The sequence below is a fragment of the Momordica charantia genome, assembly GCF_013281855.1.
Source record: "Momordica charantia cultivar OHB3-1 chromosome 3 unlocalized genomic scaffold, Mcharantia_2.0 BLBB01000003.1, whole genome shotgun sequence".
Classification (NCBI taxonomy): domain Eukaryota; kingdom Viridiplantae; phylum Streptophyta; class Magnoliopsida; order Cucurbitales; family Cucurbitaceae; genus Momordica; species Momordica charantia.
In genome coordinates, this window is record NW_028275161.1 from 12,338,523 (window position 1) to 12,358,002 (window position 19,480).

Genomic DNA, 19,480 nt, shown 5'->3' on the forward strand with positions numbered 1-19,480 from the left:
TCCTTTGTATGCAACTTTGGCCTTGCCCTTCTTGGTAGCAGCAGTAGCAGTAGGGTTAGCTTTCACCCCCTTACCACTGTTCTTCTTCTTCTTGAAAGTCTTACTTCCAAAAGACGAAAATGCAGATTTTGTTCTTGAGGTCGAACCTCGATGGAACTGTTTTAAGGTGACAACGTTTACCTCCCCTTCCTATCCATTATTTTTCATAAGAGACTGAAAAATTAGTAGCTCATTTAACGGCGTGGTAAGGTTGTACTCTATCTTGTTCATCACAACATCGCTGCGAAACTGTAGGAAACTCTTCGGAAGAGATTTCAAGATAAAGCTGACCTGATTCCTCTCGTCTATGACAGCGCCGTTCACTTTAGCCACATTAAACTGGACCATCAGATTGAGAACATGTTCTCGCACTGATGTTCCCTCTTTCATGCAGGATTTTAAATGAATTTGAGGGCATTGTGTCGGGCTTGAATGAACGGCTATCCAAACAGTCTTGTAATAAGTCCATGATCTCACTTGCAGTCACCATGCTCTCATGCTTTTTGGCCAGCACATCAGATATGCTTGCCAAGATGTAGACCTTGGCCTTGTCATTAGCCTGGATCCGTCTGTTATAAGCATCCCGACTGGCTCGGGCTGCATTAGACGTGGGAGCCTGAGGACACTCCTCAATTAAGATGAACCTCAGATCATCTACCACGAGTATCGTGTTAAGGTTCGTTTTCCATTGTGTGTAATTTTCGCCGTTGAGTTTTTCAGCAGAAGTAGGGCAATAGATTTAGACATGCTGAAATATAAACAAATCTATATAAGACACTTGCACTACCCGTTAAAAACCAATCAATTTTAGCAAAAAAAAAGTAATAATGCACCCTATCAGTCAAGATTATTTTTACGACGATGTTTCAGTGATTTTGAGCAACAGCTATCGTGGGGCAGTCAACTACTCTTTCACTGAATTGAGACATTCTCAACAAAATATTACACCAGAATAACTCTTATTCCTATAACAGTTAGTCACCGTTTGTTTGGTCAAGGAGTTACTAACAAACTTAATAAGTTCTCGTAAGTGTGACCCGCCATTTTCAGACCCGGGAGGTCCACTCCAATAAGCCTAAACCCTCTGTAGGGGTGGTCGCTCCAGGACGACACGCAGGCCGTGTATGAAACCTCACGTTGCAAACCAATGGAGGAGACCGTAGGATGTGTTGTCACACATCCTTCTCCCACTTACTATAAATACTTTCTCCATTCACCTTGGTATTGAACCATGCAAACACCTTTCGTAGGGAGGCCGCGCCCAGGGCGACACGAGGCCGAGCATGGTATACTTGGTATGTTTTATATATACATATAATCCTCCCACTTAGTATTTTACAACTTTGGGTTATTACTTAGGTAAAATCCGGCTAAATGAAATTATCTAAGTTTATTAATTTGTCCAATATAACTTTTATATTGGATTTGTTTAACACTTAATGTTTAGTTCATTAAGCACTTTAACGAACTAACCACATCATTGCATGCTATAAAATATTGATTAATTCAACATCCAGGTCGGTTCCCAGGTAGAGGTGTTCCCTTACGGTCAGTTTAAGTACCTCAACCTAGATAGAACCTTCCTTAGCCAGGGTTCCCTTATAGACAATATTTTATATTAACATTTAATTTAGCCGTTTTAAACCTATTTAAAACCAAAATAAAAAAGTATATAACGTAGGATATAATCAATTTCAAACCCCTCTAAAATTAATTATTGAAGATCTAGGGTTTGCATGCAATTCTTGATTATAGACTTTAATTTCTATTTACCAAACTTATAACACTTATAAATTTAAAGAAATTAAAACTATAATCATGCATCAATGACATACATAAATATAACATTTATATTTACTAAAGTAATGTTATGCTCAATACAACTTTATTTTCATCTAATTAATACAACACTTATATTAATTAATCATGAAAATAAATCATGCTATCATATATTATAACTATTATATGCATATGATATATGAACATCCTTAACCTATGGTGGGATTTTTAAACTATATGGCATACTTTATGCAACATATACAACTAATTAAATATACATTCAAAATGCATAATAATTAAATAGCAAAATAGACCGGTTTTTGGCTTCCTATAAAAATGAAACAAAAACAAAAAAAAATTTAATTAAAACCCGACGCCCGGACCCAGGGTTCCACGGGACAGTGCCTAGGCGCTGCCCCCATTGCTGCAGGCTCGAGCTCTTGGGTTTCTGTAGCTCTGGCAGCACATAGGTGCCATCCCTAGCCCCGAGGCACTGTCCAGCCGATTTCTCTGGTTTTTCCTCACTTCTTTGGTATTCTTTCACAACAACTCCTTGCCACGAACGATATGAACTTACAGACTCGATTTACAAGATTAAACGTAAAAAACAATAGGCTTTTACATTGATCGAATCAACGGAAAAATTATAAATCTAATGCCTAAAACCGAAAACATCTATTTGCAAACTACATTCATCAAATGTATAGAAACGCCCATCGTTCTTTTCCTTGTTATTCAAAACAAGAACGAAAGAAGAACCTGACTCTGATACCAATTGAAGGGATAGGATCCCACAGTGGAAGCGCGCGAACGCGTGTGCTTCGATCTAGTTTTAGAATTACAACAAAGAAAAAACATAAGCATGAGTAAGAAGGAAGTTGGTGATACATACTTTGAAGACACCCCATCAGTGTAGATACCAACGCCACCACAAAGTCTTGCTTGCTATCCTCTGGATATTAAGAACTCGGTTTGTGGGAACCGTTTTATAATTAAAAGGGAAATTGAGAAATCGAGAGAGAGCTTCTCTCGTTTAGAGTTTCGGAAACTCTATCAACCGATGCTCAGGGGCCTTAAAGGGAATGTGAGAGCCTCCCTTTTATAGGGAAGGAGGAGTGAGGGGGAAGTCACATGGTGGGGAGTGGGAAAACCTCCCCACTTTCCTTTTTTTTAATTTTTTTAATTTTTTTTATTTTAATTAAAACAATTTCAATTAAACCTCCCCAAAAAAGAATTATTAATTTAATTTAATTAAATATAATTTAATTTAACCAAATTAATATATCACATTAATTTAATTAAATCACATTTAATTAAATTAATCTTAAATTAATTAATTATATTAGAATCAAATTCGAATATTTATCTCTCTCATAATTTTGAATCCAATTCAAAGTTAACTTTATATTATAATGTATCAACATACATTATATTAATGACATCTCATACAATTAACCTTAATTTCCTTTAACTAATTTGAACAATTCAAATTCTTTTCAAGACTAACTGTTCTTAACTATCCTTTACGAGCTAGCAAGTGGACCTAATGGACCTACAGATCGGAAGCTCCAACGATATGAGATTAATTGATTAAATTCATTAACCATATTAATCAACATTCGTTAACTGTCGGTCACTCCACTAAAGACCCATAGTTGCACTCTTCTCACTGTAGAATATTTTGCGTCCATGGATTTTGACCATTAACGATAAGTCAATCCTTCACGAGTGTTCGTAACCATAGTTGGGTCAAATTACCGTTTTACCCCTGTGTTACATCTTGTGCCTTAAGTACCGCTGATCCTCTAATGAACAACCCGGTTATGGTCCAACCAATAACCATAAGTCCCTCTCGGGCCAGTGATAGGGTGGGGCCCCAAGTTCAAGTCCCAAAGTCAGCACATAAGAGAACACTCATCTACTTACCCTAAAGTCGGGAATGAGTGAATTTCATCTTATGTAATTATGTTCTCAGCTCCCTACTAGGTCTCGTCCCAAAATGGTAGGCATATTGAGTCGGTGACTCGAGCCATTCTCATCCATACAAATCAAAGGACAAGCCCTAACAGGCAGGAGTCCATAACTCACTCAGGATTGAGATCGAGTTACCTGGTCATCCTATTGAAATATTAATCTATTAGCTAACGGTGTTACAGCTAAAGATTAATTATTTTGTGGTCTGGTCTTATACAAACTCATTATATAGGATACCCCCACTCGCATGTCTCCACATGAACAACCTGGATCAAGTGATTTGTAACTATTACAAAGTGGGCCGTATCCATAGTGTTATCAGAATAATGTACCCAACCTTATCCATATATTATAGACCCTTTAGATTACTACTGGAACATTATCCACTTGTATATCGAATATATACTGTATATCAAATATATACGCTGTATATTAAATATATATTGTATATCTGTTATATACTGTTCCAATTACATGATATAACCTTGGATGTTAGTTGATTGGATTTGGGTTAATGCAATTATATCAATAACAACTTTATTGAATGAATAATTGTTTTATGTTTACAACCACGAGTTTAGGGCATAAAACCCAACACCATATTCTTACCTCCTCTGGATACAGGAATAGTGAAGCTTCATGGGTCTCCCATCGTTTGAGAATGTTTTCCTGTCAAAATGGCACTACACTCTTTTGGTAAGGGCCACTGTTTCAAATTCATCTAGCTTCATTTTCTTTGCCAAAATGTCCTTAAGGAATTGAACATAGTTAGGCATCTGTTCAAGAGCCTTAACTAGGGGTATATTTATATGGAGTTGTTTCAATACCTCTAAAAGATGGTCAAATTGTATGTCTTGATTTCTCTTTTAAAGCCTCTGAGGGTATGGAGGTGGTGATCTATATTCCATTGGCACCTTAACTTTTTTCTGCATTGGTGTCTTCATAGATACTTCTTCAGCTGGCTCTGCTTCTGCAGCTCTTTTTCTTCTATTTATCTCAGGTTCAGGTTGCCTTTCTATCTCCGGTTGTACTATTGGTCCTTGGTGTAGTTCTTGCTCCTGCAATGCTCTAGCATAATTAACTTTATCCTCATCTATAGGCATGTTCTCTACAGTTTCCCCTGATACATTTTCTAACTACGGTTATACGGGAGGTTCCACTTTGTCTGCTTATACCTGTGTAGGATATGGTGGTGGTAGTGCTTTCCACATCGTAAGGTCAAAGATTGACACTATTCTTTCCCTTCCCTTTTAGGATTTTCAGTGTCACTTAGTAAGGTGCCCTAAGGTCTGTTCTTCAACTCGTTTGCCATATGTCCCATTTGAACTTCCAGATTTCTTTATGTAGAAACTTGGATTTGAATCATTGCATCATTTTTAGCCATGTACTCTCTCATCAAAGCTTCCATGGAATTGGAAGAATTAGTTGCTGGTCTTATTCCTTGCTACTGGTTAGGCATTAGCAGTCTTGGCTGTTGAGCTACTTTTTGCTGATATTGGGAAGTGTTCTGGTGCACTAAGTTTCCTTGATTTCCTCCCCAACTGAAGTTAGGGTGCTACCTCCATCCTGAATTGTAAGTGTTTGAATAAGGGTTGTTTTTGTTGGGGTTTCCTAGATAAAATACTGAAGCTGGATTTCCTGTACAGGAATCATAATGGTGATCACCCTCGCAGTAAGAGCATGGGATGACCATTACCTTACTAGTTCCAGGGCTAGTTGATGATGTTGTGGCAGTGTTCATGTTCTTTACCATGTTGGTTAGGTTGACAATCTCATCCTTCAATGCAAGCATTGCCTCATTATCAGTAGCCACGTGAGTGCTCCTGTCATTCACTGCTTTGGGATCTGACCAGTGGTAGTTACTAGCATAAATACTTTCCAAGATGTCAACTGCCTCTACATACGATTTGGACAAATGCCCCGTTAGCAGATGCATTAACTACCATTGGTGTAGCTTCATTCAACCCATTGTAGAAAGTTTCTATCTGAATACACCTTGGCAGAACATGGTGGGGGCATCTCCTTAGCAGTTCCTTGAACCTTCCCACGACTCACTGACCGATTCTCCATGCCTCTGTTGAAAATTATTAATGTCTCCTCGATACCTGACGTTCTAATTTTGGGGAAAATACTTCATTAGAAACTTTTCAGCAAGATCATTCGAAGATGTAATGGATTCGGCTGGCATAGAGTTTAATCAGTCTTTTGCCTTGTTCCTCACTGAGTAGGGGAACAATTTCAAAAGCAATGCCTCCTTAGATACTCCTTGCATCTTGAAAGAATCGCTTACCAACAGAAAGTACCTCCAGTGCAAATGGAGGTCTTCAGACGGCTTTCCAAAAAGCTGACCCACTGTTTGGAGCATCTGGAACATAATAGATTTCAACTCAAACCTTTCAGCTTCTATTTTTGGCTTCGCTATAACTGGATGAAAACCATGAAGTGTAGGCGCAACATAGGTTTTGATAGCCCTTTCTCCATCATCTGCCAACAAAATGACGTTAAGATGGGGAGCAGCTGCTGCTACACCCACTTCTCCTCCATTATTTCTTTCAACTACTAGATTGAGGAGTCTTGTTGGGGAGTCTTGGTAGTTCATCCATTGGGTTAGCATCCACCTGCTGTCTACGCTGCTCTCTTATTCTTCGATGACATGTATGCTCAATCTCGTTGTCAAGTAGATATTCCAACCCTTGCAAATCGTGCATTCACCTTCAAAATTCACCCAACAGTAATTAAAAGAAATCCTTCTAGCACAAATTTTCTTAAGCAAGAATATAAAGTGTAAAGTGTAAACAATCCCCGACAACAGCGCCAAAAACTTGTTGAACGAATTTGTGTTCTTTATGTGCAAGTATACACCATCGTTGCAACAAGTAATAAAACGTTCGAATCTACAACTATTTCTCACCAAACACTTGAATAAATGCTCAAGAAAGCTAATATTTAAATGCAATATGATAGACAACAAGGATAGAATAAACAATCAAATTAATAAATGCCACAAGGCTCACAGAATGTAACAAATCTGCACTTAATTTGACTTCACATAGTTTTAAAAAGGAAGGACACAATAAATCGGTTAACAACTGACTCTTGAAAGAGTAATGGGGAAAGTTAAACGTGACCTTTTTTGGGTTACACAAACAATGTTATAACATTAACGATGTTGAAATATTGACCAAACAAACATGGAGTCTTCCCAGACGTCCTAGATTTTCTGCTATTATGGTTTTTCGACAAACTCAACAGCATATAGTAACAGTTTATAATCGTGCTAGGTGAGCCCTATTCCTACGTAATCACTCTCTAACTCAAGCATATTCTAGCATGAATTGAAGTGTATCACTCCCTATTACAATTTTACAAGAATTAACAAGGATATATTCTAACGATGGTGATCAAACATGCTGAAAATAGACTTTGAAAACAACTTCAACTCAATATTCATTTATCATTAACACTAATAGCACAGTTTTACAACCCAAAAAAAGAGTTCACAGCATTTCCCCCTTACAAATGGGCTTAGCTACGCATAGCCATAAAAGAAAACAAGAAGACAACAAGAAAATGAGGAGATGATGTGTATCAAATTCTTGGAGGCTTTCTTAAATGTGGACGCAAGGATGAGGAGATGGAGCTGAAGGTTTCAGCTCCAAGTGAGTCGGTTTGCTTCAGTTGGCGCTCTTCTCTTCCTCTTGTCTTCTTCAAAAACTGACTTTGGGAAGTTTTTTTTGTAGTGAGGGTGAGGTGACATGTATCAAGTGTCTTGGAGGCTTTCTTAAATGTGGGCTTTTATACCCCCTTATGTTTTTAGTCCAACAAACACATCTCGTGGGTCCCAGCTCTCACTTCCAGGTGAAACCTCGAGTTACTGTGGTAACTCCTAGTGTAAAGTTTTGTCACTGTCAGCTTGTCGTTTTCTGCTCTTTTCTGATTCCAATGCTGTAGCATAGTTGATGCTGCAACAAAGAACCCAAAATTAGATCTTCTAATAATGTTAGCAAATTTAAGAAGAGAGAAAGCATTATAGCATTTGATGCACAAACTTAGTGTAAATGGGTGCAATTGAGGCTATCCTTAGCTCAACTATGTGAATTTCCTACCCAAATAACTCTCCTTTGGAGAGTTATCAGCATACCAGTAGTAGAACAATTGAGCACCGAAGTCGTGTTGATTTTGCTTTGAAGGTAGCGATTCATCCCATGACACAACGAAATTATTGCTTACGGTTCCAATTTTTTTTTCTTTTCGAACAAAAATATGTAGGAAATTATTTGTTAGCCATGAATATTAATGTGACATGATAATCTTCTATGTATTTATTTTTGCCTACAAATGATTACAATTTTATTATGATGTTTTGCTCCAAAATCTTCTTGCACTTGTTTAATTATGTTAATGAAATGATTACATTAAAATCCTATTTAGAGTCTCAAGGAACACTGAAACTGGACGAAGAAATTATGATGACCACCCTTAGGAAAATATTAGATTATATGATAGGAATGAGATATGGACCAAAGCTACCTAAAAGTCAACGATTGATATTGTACTCAGAAGAGTATGTCCAGACTTTAGAGTCTCACCTTGCAAAGGTTGAGGAAGCATTAGCGATTCAATGATAGGAGACTCAGCAACAACTGGCAAGCTAAAAACAACTGGTGGCTCAATAACAATTAGAGAGTCAACGACAAGAGTTTGAGAGGAAATTTCTCGAAATCAATAAGGTTCTTGAGAGAATTTCGAGGGAAAAGGAAGTTCATTTCGAGGGAAAAGGAAGTTCAACACATAGTAAGGTATGTTGTGAGTTAGTATGTTGGTGTTGTGGTCTTGCTCTAGAGTATGTATTATGATTTACGTATGTCTCACAATATGTCTTAATGTTGTGAAGTTAGTATGACTTGAGCTTTATATTATGATTTCACTTATGTTTTATGATTGGGATTAATTTGAATGAGGGTTTGGGGGAGGGGAAGGGGGTATGACTTAGTGTTGTGAAACAAGTATGACTTGAGATTTATATTGGTTTCACTTAAGTTTTATGATCGGTTTGAAGTGGAAGGCATGCAAGGTTTGTCCTTGCATGCATTTGGTCTTTAATAGGTGATGAAGATCACTTGGAGAAGACAAATGCTTCCTTGCACAAGTGCAAAATTTTTCCACTCAAATTTCTATTGTTTTCTCCTAGCCATTAGTGCTTTCCCTTTACTTTCACTCATAATTCGGTGCCACAACCGTATTCATCAACCCGAGGATAGCATGGATTTGCCGTTGGTGGTCCCATTGAGTTAGGATAAGAAGTTATAGTGGATGTCTTGAAAGGTATAAAGTTAATTACTTCCTCTTTACCTTTTTCATCATATTTAAGTATATTATGATCCTTAGCTTCCGCTGTGCATGTCTAAAGATCTAACATGGGGGGGGGGGGGGTATGATTGATATTTACTTATGTTTGGAATGGTTTTTTGAAGTTAGTATATTGCTCTTGTGGTTTTTCACTACTTAAGTTTGGAATTTACGTATGCTTATTATATGTCTCGTTTTTTGAACTTATAGTTGGAATATTATCTTGAAGTTTGTATGTTGGTGTTGTGGTTTTTCTCTTTAAGTTTGAATTTCGAACTTATGAAGGGTGTTGAAAATTGTTATGAAGGGCGAGAGCGTATTGTTTAATTGGTTTGACTTGAGATTTAGTATGACTTGGTGTTGTTAAATAAGTATGATTTGAGATTTATATTTGTTTCACTTTGAGTTTCATGATTGGTATTAATACGAGGGACAAGGGAGAGTTAGTATGAGTTGGTGTTGTGAAGTTAGCATGATTGATATTTACTTATGTTCGGAATAATAAGATATGTCTTGAAGTTAGTATATCGCTCCTGTGGTTTTTCTCTTACTTTGAAATGAACATATGCTTGTAATGTCTCTTTTGTTAAACTTATGTTTGGAATAGTATCTTAATGTTAGTATATTTGTGTTGTTATTTTTCTTTTAAGTTTCAATTTTTAACTTATGGAGGGTGTTGAAAATTGTGATGAAGGGTGAGGGGTATTGTTTAATTGGTTTGAGATTTATATAGGACATGACTTGCACATGCCTAAGTCAATTTTTGGTGTTGTGATAATTTTTGTGTAAGTTTATGTATGTATTGCCATTGTTTTAGCTAAATTATTTATTTTAAGTTTTATGTTTCGGATTAATATGAAGGGCAAGAATCGGGGGTGAAGTTAGCATCAGCACCAAGTCATGCTAACTTCACCCCCTCCTCTCAAGCAATTACTTATGTTCGGAATAATGTCTTAAAGTTAGTATATCTGTGTTGTGGTTTTTCTCTCAAGTTTGAAATTTACATATGCTTGTAATATCTCCTATTTAGAACTTATGTCTTGAATAGTGTCTTGAAGTTAGTATATTAATTTTGTGGTTTCTCTCTTAAGTTTGAAATTAACATATGCTTATAATATGTCTCCTGTTTTTTAACTGATGTTTGGAATAGTGTCTTGAAGTTAGTATATTGGCATTGTGGCTTGATCTTAAGATTGAATTTTGAATTTAGGAAGGGTGTTGTGCAAGATTGATGCAATGCAATGGTGGTTACACAATATTTTATAACCTCCTCATTTGGAATGGGGAAGGTTATTTATAAATTTAGAGGCCGAATTTAGTTGTTTTTATTTTCATAAACTTCATTCTAAATTGAGGTACTTTTAATTTAGTTGTTTATATTTTCATAAACTTATAAATGCTGTGGATGGATAAACATATTAAATGAAACTTACATTATTATCCAAGTGACTTGTTTATTTGAGTTTATTAAATTTAATGACGAATCTTGAAAATGTCTCTCCATTTTGCGACAAAAATAAAATGTAGCTCAGGTTTGAAATTAAGGCTTAAAAAAAAAAGAAGAAAAAAGTCAAAATTAAAAGAATAAAAATAACAAAGGGAAATATGTGACGAAAATAAAGTTGACGTTGCAAGGTTAGAATTTTTAATATTGTGACGAAAAACTCGTTTTATCGTAGTAGCGACTAGAACATAGGTGTATCACGTATGCAACTCCATGTATATTTCCTTTGCATATGCGTTGAAACGTATTTTCTTTGCGTATTCAAAGAACCATTTGCGTTGCATATACGACAATATCTGCTTTTGTCACATATTGGCGACATAATTCGCCTTTTGTCGCTAAAATCCTTCAGTAACACATTTTCAGCACGTCTAATTGCGACAAATCTATTTTCGTCACTAATGACTTGACAAAAATATATTTTCGGCGACAAAAATATTTATTCACTAAAAGTCCGCCATGATGTAGTTTCGAAATTTAGATTATCAAAATTTAAATCAACTTTTATTTGTTTGAATTATTTGATGATTTTCGAAATTAATGGTATGTAATCTGTAATATAGTTCGTTGATTATTGATTTTGAAAGGATAACTTGTGGTTTTTGCTATTATGGGTTAAAGGTAAAAAGAAAAAAAAAATTGTTAATGTATGTTATGCTATCCCCATAGAAGTTAAATTTGGATGAACTAAAAAGGATCCTTAGATATATAAAGAAAGACCCACCCTAAAAAAAAGGCATTCTTTTATCAATGAACAAAAAGGATCCTTGCTTTGGACAACTTAGGACCTATTCAGATGCAACCCCTATCTCTTAAGGCTCAAAGAAGGTATTAATTCTGGCTTTCTCTCTCATAGAAAATCAACCATAGGCAAATTGATTCCGTGGAAAAGCAAAAAGAAAGGGGACTTCTTCTTCCCAACTAGAAGTAAGCATAGCTTAGGTATGGGATTCCACATTCGTATCAGAAGTGTAAAAAATATTCGCAAACCAGAGTATGCTTAACCTCGGGATTTGAAATCACTGCTTATATGCTTGGTATTGGCCTAATTTACAAGAACATTTTGTAGTCTTAGTAAGAGGGGGAAGGGTTAGGATTTACCCGATGTGAGATATCACATTGTTCAAGGAGCCTTTGGTTGGGGTTTACTGGGTGAAAATGAATATGGGTAAGTAAAGTCGTTTGTTTGACAGATTTGAAAATTTTTACTGAGAATAGTTATTCTCAAGCATCATTTATTCCCTTGGACAAGGATTTTTTTTTTCCCTCCCATTTTCCATGGGTTTGTGCATGAGTTTTGTGTTAGGTTATTATCTCTCTCATTCTCAATAAATTATTTTTTTAAAATGTAATTATTTACTTTATTTTATTAACATAAATTAATTAAAATTATTCAAAATATTTAAATTAAATTTATAATTAATAAAATAACATTAAAATTTTATTTTAATTATTTATTCTATTGTAATAAATTAATTTATCAAAATATATTCTTAATTTCTTTTCTATAAAAAATGTAATAGATTGATGGAATTGATAGAACGAAAATATTAATTTTGTTAAACACATTTCTTTTATGATAATTATTAAGATTGATTGCTAAATAAAATCAACAAATAAATTTAGATATATTGTTTATAATATATTTAATAATACTGAAACTTCAATTAAAACATATATAGTTGCTTAAAATAATTTTAATTTTTTAATTTAATAAATATATTAATTAATACAAATTAATTTTGATTAATTCTACAGCTTTATACATAGATATCATTTTGCTAAATAGGTATATATTGTTTAATTGATCAATATGCTAAATTGTCCATTTAAATTAATCTAGAATGTTAATATAAAATAATTTAAAAATTAAAATTATAAAATTTATATAATTTATTTTTAATTAAATTTTATTAGTTATTAATCAATATTTACTATGATATAAAATGTATATTTCTAAAGTAATCACACAAAATAAACATATATATAATTTATTTTCAGACATCTCATTCCCATGCAATTTAATCCTAACATCTTAATCTCATGCTACCTTGTTTTGAACTTTCAACCAACGACCCTTTAGTGATTAAAATAAATTCCTAAAATCAAGCATTATACACGAAATTTGTTTTAGGGATATATTTGTCTAAAATAATGTTTAAGATTCTTGAAGAAAAAAAACCGACTTAGCCATTTTGTACGATATCTAATACATTCGGTGTTTTGGTTGCCCCATTACCTTATGTTCTCGGAATAGAATGGAAGCCCATTTCAGTCGAAAGTTAGACAATTCGCTTACTCAACTCACTCTCCATCCTCGTTGGTGACTCATGAAAGACAAGATTATTAATGTACTACCTTACTAAGGCAATAGGGGTAGATAATATGACCTTACAAATATCTCGAGAAATCTATCATTGATAGTGTCACGGGGCAATACCAAGAGTAGAATTTTTCGCGCTCCGTGCGGCTTAAGGCGACGCCTTAGTACAGCCTTCACCATGCACTCATGGTTCTTTCGTAAAGTTAGTGCGAAAATACACATCACCACGACCCTCCCAACTCTTCTTGGCTGAGTGTCAATGCAACACAACACATACACACACAAAGCCAATCATACGAGAACCTCTTTCCTAACGGACATGCCCTAGGACACCTACCTTAGGACAATGAGACCTTGCTCAAAGACTTGGCTATGCTCACAAGAGACTCGACTCCAACTCCTTAGTTGAAGTCTTCCATCAAGACGGATATTGATGGACAACACTCCCTTACATAAGGAACTCGGTTCTCCTTAGAGGAACAACACCTCCCCTAGGGAGCCTACACTCTCTCGTGCCACTTGGGCTATAAATGGACACTTTGGGATTGGATACGATTATTGTTGGATTGGATTGGATGCTTGAACATTCCTCAATCTCTCCATTTTATAGGCAAACAGGATGCTAAAGTTAGATCTACTAAATTTAGCCTTACTCGGAGTCCACTCTAAGACTTGGCACACTTCCCACTACTTGGAGGTTGGACAGAACCATTGTGCCATTACACCAATAACTCTCCTAATGATAGCGTTGGCTAAATTTAGCCACCATGTTCTCCTCCATTATAGGAATCACTCTCCCACTAAGTCCACCATCCATAATTTTAGGAATGTGACACTATTCTTATGGATGACCGATTCATGCTTGGACCAATTCTGCCACCGCAGTGTAGCATATAAGAAGTTCACCAATGCTCTAGCGTGGATGCTGCACACTAGCATGCCCGAACATCTCTGAATGTCCATGTGTGCGCTACTCTCGAATACCACTACACGCATGCCTGCGCACTTGTAACACACGCGCGCGCTTGGTTGGTCACATGCCTCCTGCAAGTGCCTACGCATTGCGCTTGTTGCACATGCCTGAGACACGATGTCCACCTACGCAAGCTTGTTGTCTCTTGTGCCACTCGCCTGCGTACCTAGCTACTGCGTTCATGTCATGCAGTCGTGCACACGCACTTACGCTTGGCCATCGTGACTTGACCTCATGCTAGGCTTCCGCTGGCATGTATGGTGACACCAGCCACTCAATAGTGCCTATTTGCATGCTCCGCATCCTGCTTGCCCGCACTGATTGTTGCACTACCTTGCTCCGTCATAGAGTGTACTGTTGGACAACACTCTGATATTGACTCGTGCAAGACCCATCAAACCATGTTGCATGCTCAAAATCAGGGTCCTAACAGATAGATCGTATCACATGTTTACGAGTGTATCAATGTTTATCAATGATAAGGCTTATTAACAATAGACGTCTATTATTGATAAATACTGATATTTGGATCTATGTTACATGTCTATCAATGATGATCAATGATAGTCCGATCTATCACACGTCTGTCAATGTCTATCAATGTTATCAATGATAAATATTATCAGTGATAAATGATATTGATGGACATCTGATAAAGCCTATTAATGTTAGACACCTCCTTTACAAATCTGTCGTGTTTGCAAAAACTTATTTTTGATTCTATATTTGCAAAATACAACAAAATTATGGACCATTTGTTACCATTCTTCTAATAAATGATTACTTATTAAAATTAAATAAAAATTTTAACTTTTATGGAAAAAATCATATGTATTAAGAAATATTAGATTAATTTCTTTATTAAAAGAAAAATTATTGGTAGTGTAAGTTAAGAAAGAAAGAATAAAAATTTAAAACAACTAATAAAATTGTGTGGATCACACTACACTACTCATAAATAAGTGAGAAATTGTAATGATGAGTTTGAAAATAACTAATGAAAAGATTGTAAGCACATAGAATAATGAATAACGATGAGGTCGTGTTATAATTAATTTAAATACCCAAATCACAATGAAATGAATAAATTACATTTGATTATGAAGATTGAAAAATATAAGATAAGGAGAAACAAAAATTGATACATAGCACTCGTGTGGTTTGGATGAAGCTTACACTTGAAGGGTGAAGACGACGAAAATATTTTTCACTAATATTTAAGACGAGTTTAAAAAGAACACAGTCAAGCATTCATCAATTCTTCGGTACACCCAATATAATTAGTAATCAAACCCCCGATGAAATTTACTCACAAACTCACAATGCATAAGAGAAATAAAGGAAATAGTTGAATAGGCATCAAGCCTAGCCTCTAAAGACCTTCCTGCCTTTTCGATGTGGAGTTACTCCACAACTGTGATTCCCAAATTTGTGGTGTGTCGAGCATCCCACTAATATATTTCATTCCAAAATTTTATTAAGCATACCATCATTTCAATTTTCTTAAAGTAAATAGGACCTCATACTCTATAAAGTAGTGACAGATCTACGAAGGGACCAGGAAGCACGTGCCTTTGAAATTTGAATATATACATACTATATTATATTCAATTTAACAGAAAATAGTATTTGGTCGAATGGTCTTCATCTTGATGTACGTGTTAGTGCCCTTGCTCAATCTCATCATCAGGCTCAAAGCCCAAAGGTCGGTCCAAAAGCACAACCCAGGCTCAATCTAAGTCTAATCCAAAGTCAACGTTTGACCGGTCAGGTCCACCCAACCCATCCATAAATTAGATTGGATATGGATATTTGTTTTTTAAATTGGGCTGGTCCATAGGTCGGCCCGTTTTGACCATATTTGGACAAGCCCAAAGGTCTTGATCCAATATAGTTCAATATTATTATATATTGTATATATATTCATATATTAATTATTAATATATAATTAATTAGTATTTATGATTTTTTTTTGTGGTTCTCATTTGTCTAAAAAAATTATATTAATATAGTAATACAATTTATTTCTTTAAAAATCAAAATAAATTAAGTTGTAAAAATATGATATAATAAAATGTATTGATAACTTTTTAGAAACTAAAAAACATAGTACAAAAGCATAAAATAAAAACACAAATTCTAAAACTCAAGAACATAGTTTGAATAAATATATAAAAAATAATTTATTATATGGGCTAATTCAAGTCCGATCAAATGGCCGATACAAGTCCGATCCAACTTTGGGCCCATTGATTTATGCACATGGATTGGGATATAGACCTAGGTTTTAGTGGTTGGACTCGGACTCATGTCGAGTTTGGGCCTTTGCTTCTTTGGGTTGGGTTGGACCAAACCGGCCTAATGATGAGGGTGAGCGCTTACCAATCAAAGGATCGGTACACAAGCTTTTCAAGTATTTCTCATATATAATATTTCTATAAAAAAATCACTTTTTTTAATAAAAAATTTAATTTAATTTTGATTTAAAATAAATAATATATATTTATTTCCTACGCATACTTCATTCAATAAATTTAAATCCTTCCATAATGATAAATATATAGTAATATAATTTTTATTTAGGTCTCTTTTAACTATTTACATCACAAAATTTTAATTTTATTAAAAAAACTTTACTAAATATTTTAATTTTCATTATCTTTCTCCTTCTTGTCTAGTGCACGTTATCTTTCTTATATATTCTTCTCATAAAATTATATTTTATTGTGCAAGCTAATATAAAATTATGTAGGAAAGGAATTTTATTTATTGGCATTTTAAGTAAAAACATTAAGTTTTATTTAATCATTTTCTTTTATTTATTTTATGTGTATAATTAAATTATTTGTTTATATTTTAAAATTTCAATTTGAATTTGAGCTCTTAAATGTTTTCAACGGCTAGTTTTCTTTTTTGATATGTTTTACTAATTGATTATGTGAGATTTGTGTTTTAATTATATCCAGAGTGTCGCAACGTCATCGCGACGCGGAGCGGCCGACGTCATCCCCTGAAGGTTTATTTCGAGATAAGGGTTGGAGTTGCCACCAATCATCTACCAGGTGTGATAGATCACTTAAAAATAAAAATTTCATCTACGAAAACAGATTTTTAGTTCGAGAGTCGACTGAGCGTAGGGAAGGTGTTATGTAACGATCCAGAATTTCCCGCACACCTTTAGGTCACAATAACTACCCAACTAATAAAATTTAACCCCGACTACATCCTGCCAACTTCCTATGCAACAAACATACAAAATCAAGTTCCAATCCTCATCAATTTAGCGATAAATCAATCTCATAGAATAACATTCAACAACATTCGTGAACCACTTCACGAGGCAAGTTTATTTCTCAATCTATATGAATCTAAATAAATGGAATGAAACTCAAATAGGCCCCTATCCCGAAGTGAAACTAACAACAAGAAATCTCTCAATTATTCAAATAAAAATAAACCGTCTATTGGCCATAACATAAGGCCTTAACAAATGACTTAAACTAAACAGGAGTAACTAAGTAGCCTATGGTCCTCACTCGTCATGTCTCCTCCGTCCCATCACCATGGTCACCCACGAGTCCTTCACCTGAATCAATCATTATAGAGGGGGGGGGGGTGAGTATATAAAATATACTCCGTAAGTAGCCCTCACCAACACACACACACGTCATGCTCAACTATATCAAGAAACATTCGTAATCATGCTTTTCAATACATTATGAATTTAAACATATACGCATTTCGTAACATATTAGTGAGAACCACAACCAGGAAACATGTTAACATCCAAGCTCTAGTCTCCCTAATATTACCAGTACCTCTAAGCTTATCTTAGTTATCATACCCTTCCACAACTATCTCCTTTAAATAGGGTCGGCCCCTGACCATTTTATACCCAGAGCCCTGAGCCTGCAGCATCGGCTCTCGATCATTTATACCCGAGGCCTTGAACTCTGCATCGACCCTCGACCATTTATACCCGAGGCCTCGCTGTCTTACAATCTATTGGCCCTTAACCATTTATACCCAAGGCCCTAATAGTTCTCCTTTCGAAAGACTCCTCGCATCGACCCCCGACCATTTATACCCGAGGCCTCGACGCTCATCTTTATCCAATATTGGCGTATCGACACCCGACCATTTATACCCAAGGCCTCGATACCCAATTAGTGACGTATCAGCCCTCGATCATTTATACCCGAGGCCCTGACACTCCACCCATTCACTTCGTAACTTTCATAACTCCACATATCATTTCTACCCTCCAACCAGGATTTCAGTACTACTTCCCTAATAACACCAACCACCACAAAGCCCAACAACAACACAACCACTAGTAAGATTTCAATGCATCACGGGTCTCAATGACACAAAGTTTGACAACAACCAACCTGCTCACGGCATAGCGCACATAAAGCTTCAACAAACAACCCTATGACATTCTTCACATAACATGCTTTTCACAACATAACAAATCCTAATCACTTCCAACCAACCATACAATATCAGTAAGTTCCTAAAGTTGCAGACAACAAATATGAATACCAGTCATATACATATCCAATATATAAAATAATCGCAAGTTACAATAACAGCATCGACCTCACAAACCTGTCCAACAATTAAAATAATAAGAGAAACATGTTTATAATGTAAAATCAGCAAGAACAATTTCTATTAACACACATCAACGCACACACCCGCCCCCGTGCTACTTACGAACAAATGTCCTAAAGCTCCTAAGCTTGTTGAACACTTCCTACTACAAAAAGAGCACGATCTCGAGGTTAGTAGCCCATCAGAAACATTTAGTTATAAACGAAACCGAGTTTAGGTATAGTCGTTACCTACTAACTCACACTAAAACAACTTGGGTTAGGAGTGGATCGACGTCGAGGGGGTTCGGGCTCCCAATCTGAGTTCCAAAGACCTTAGGCTTGCCGTCCTTATGTCTAAAAGCGATGGGTAACGCAAATCAAGGTCCGTGTGGGTGTCGGTCAATGCCAAAATGTATCAGAACGAAGATATCGTTGCGAATCTGCTACTGTTCACGTCGGGATTGCAAAAAGAACGAGTCGCCGGAGCTGCTATTCGCCGGAGACAGCCGTCGGGAGTTGCGCACGTTGTCGTGGTTGAGGCTGTAGCAGCAAGTCGTCGGGGCTACCGTGGATTTGACCGTTCGTCGTGCGCCGCCGCGAGGAGACGCTGCAAGAAGCCGGTGCTAACAGATCTTGGTCGTTGCAGTTCGCCGGAGGAGGAGTCGAAACTTCTCTGTTCGTCGTGGGTATCTTCTGTCCGGTAAGCACCATCGCAGGTCACGAGCCCCCACCACAGATTGCTGTTCGTGGCCGCGGAGTTTCCGTTCGTCGAAGGTGCGGTGGCCGTGGAGAGGTTCCGCTGCCGCCGCTACTGGTTCGTGGTGGAGCGTCGTGCCGCTGTTGTTGTTTCCGTTTGTGAAGGACTGCCGTTTGTCGGAGAAGGGGTGGCCGGCGGAAGATCGGGGAAGAGTTGGACGAAAATCAAAGAGAGGGGGGGGGGG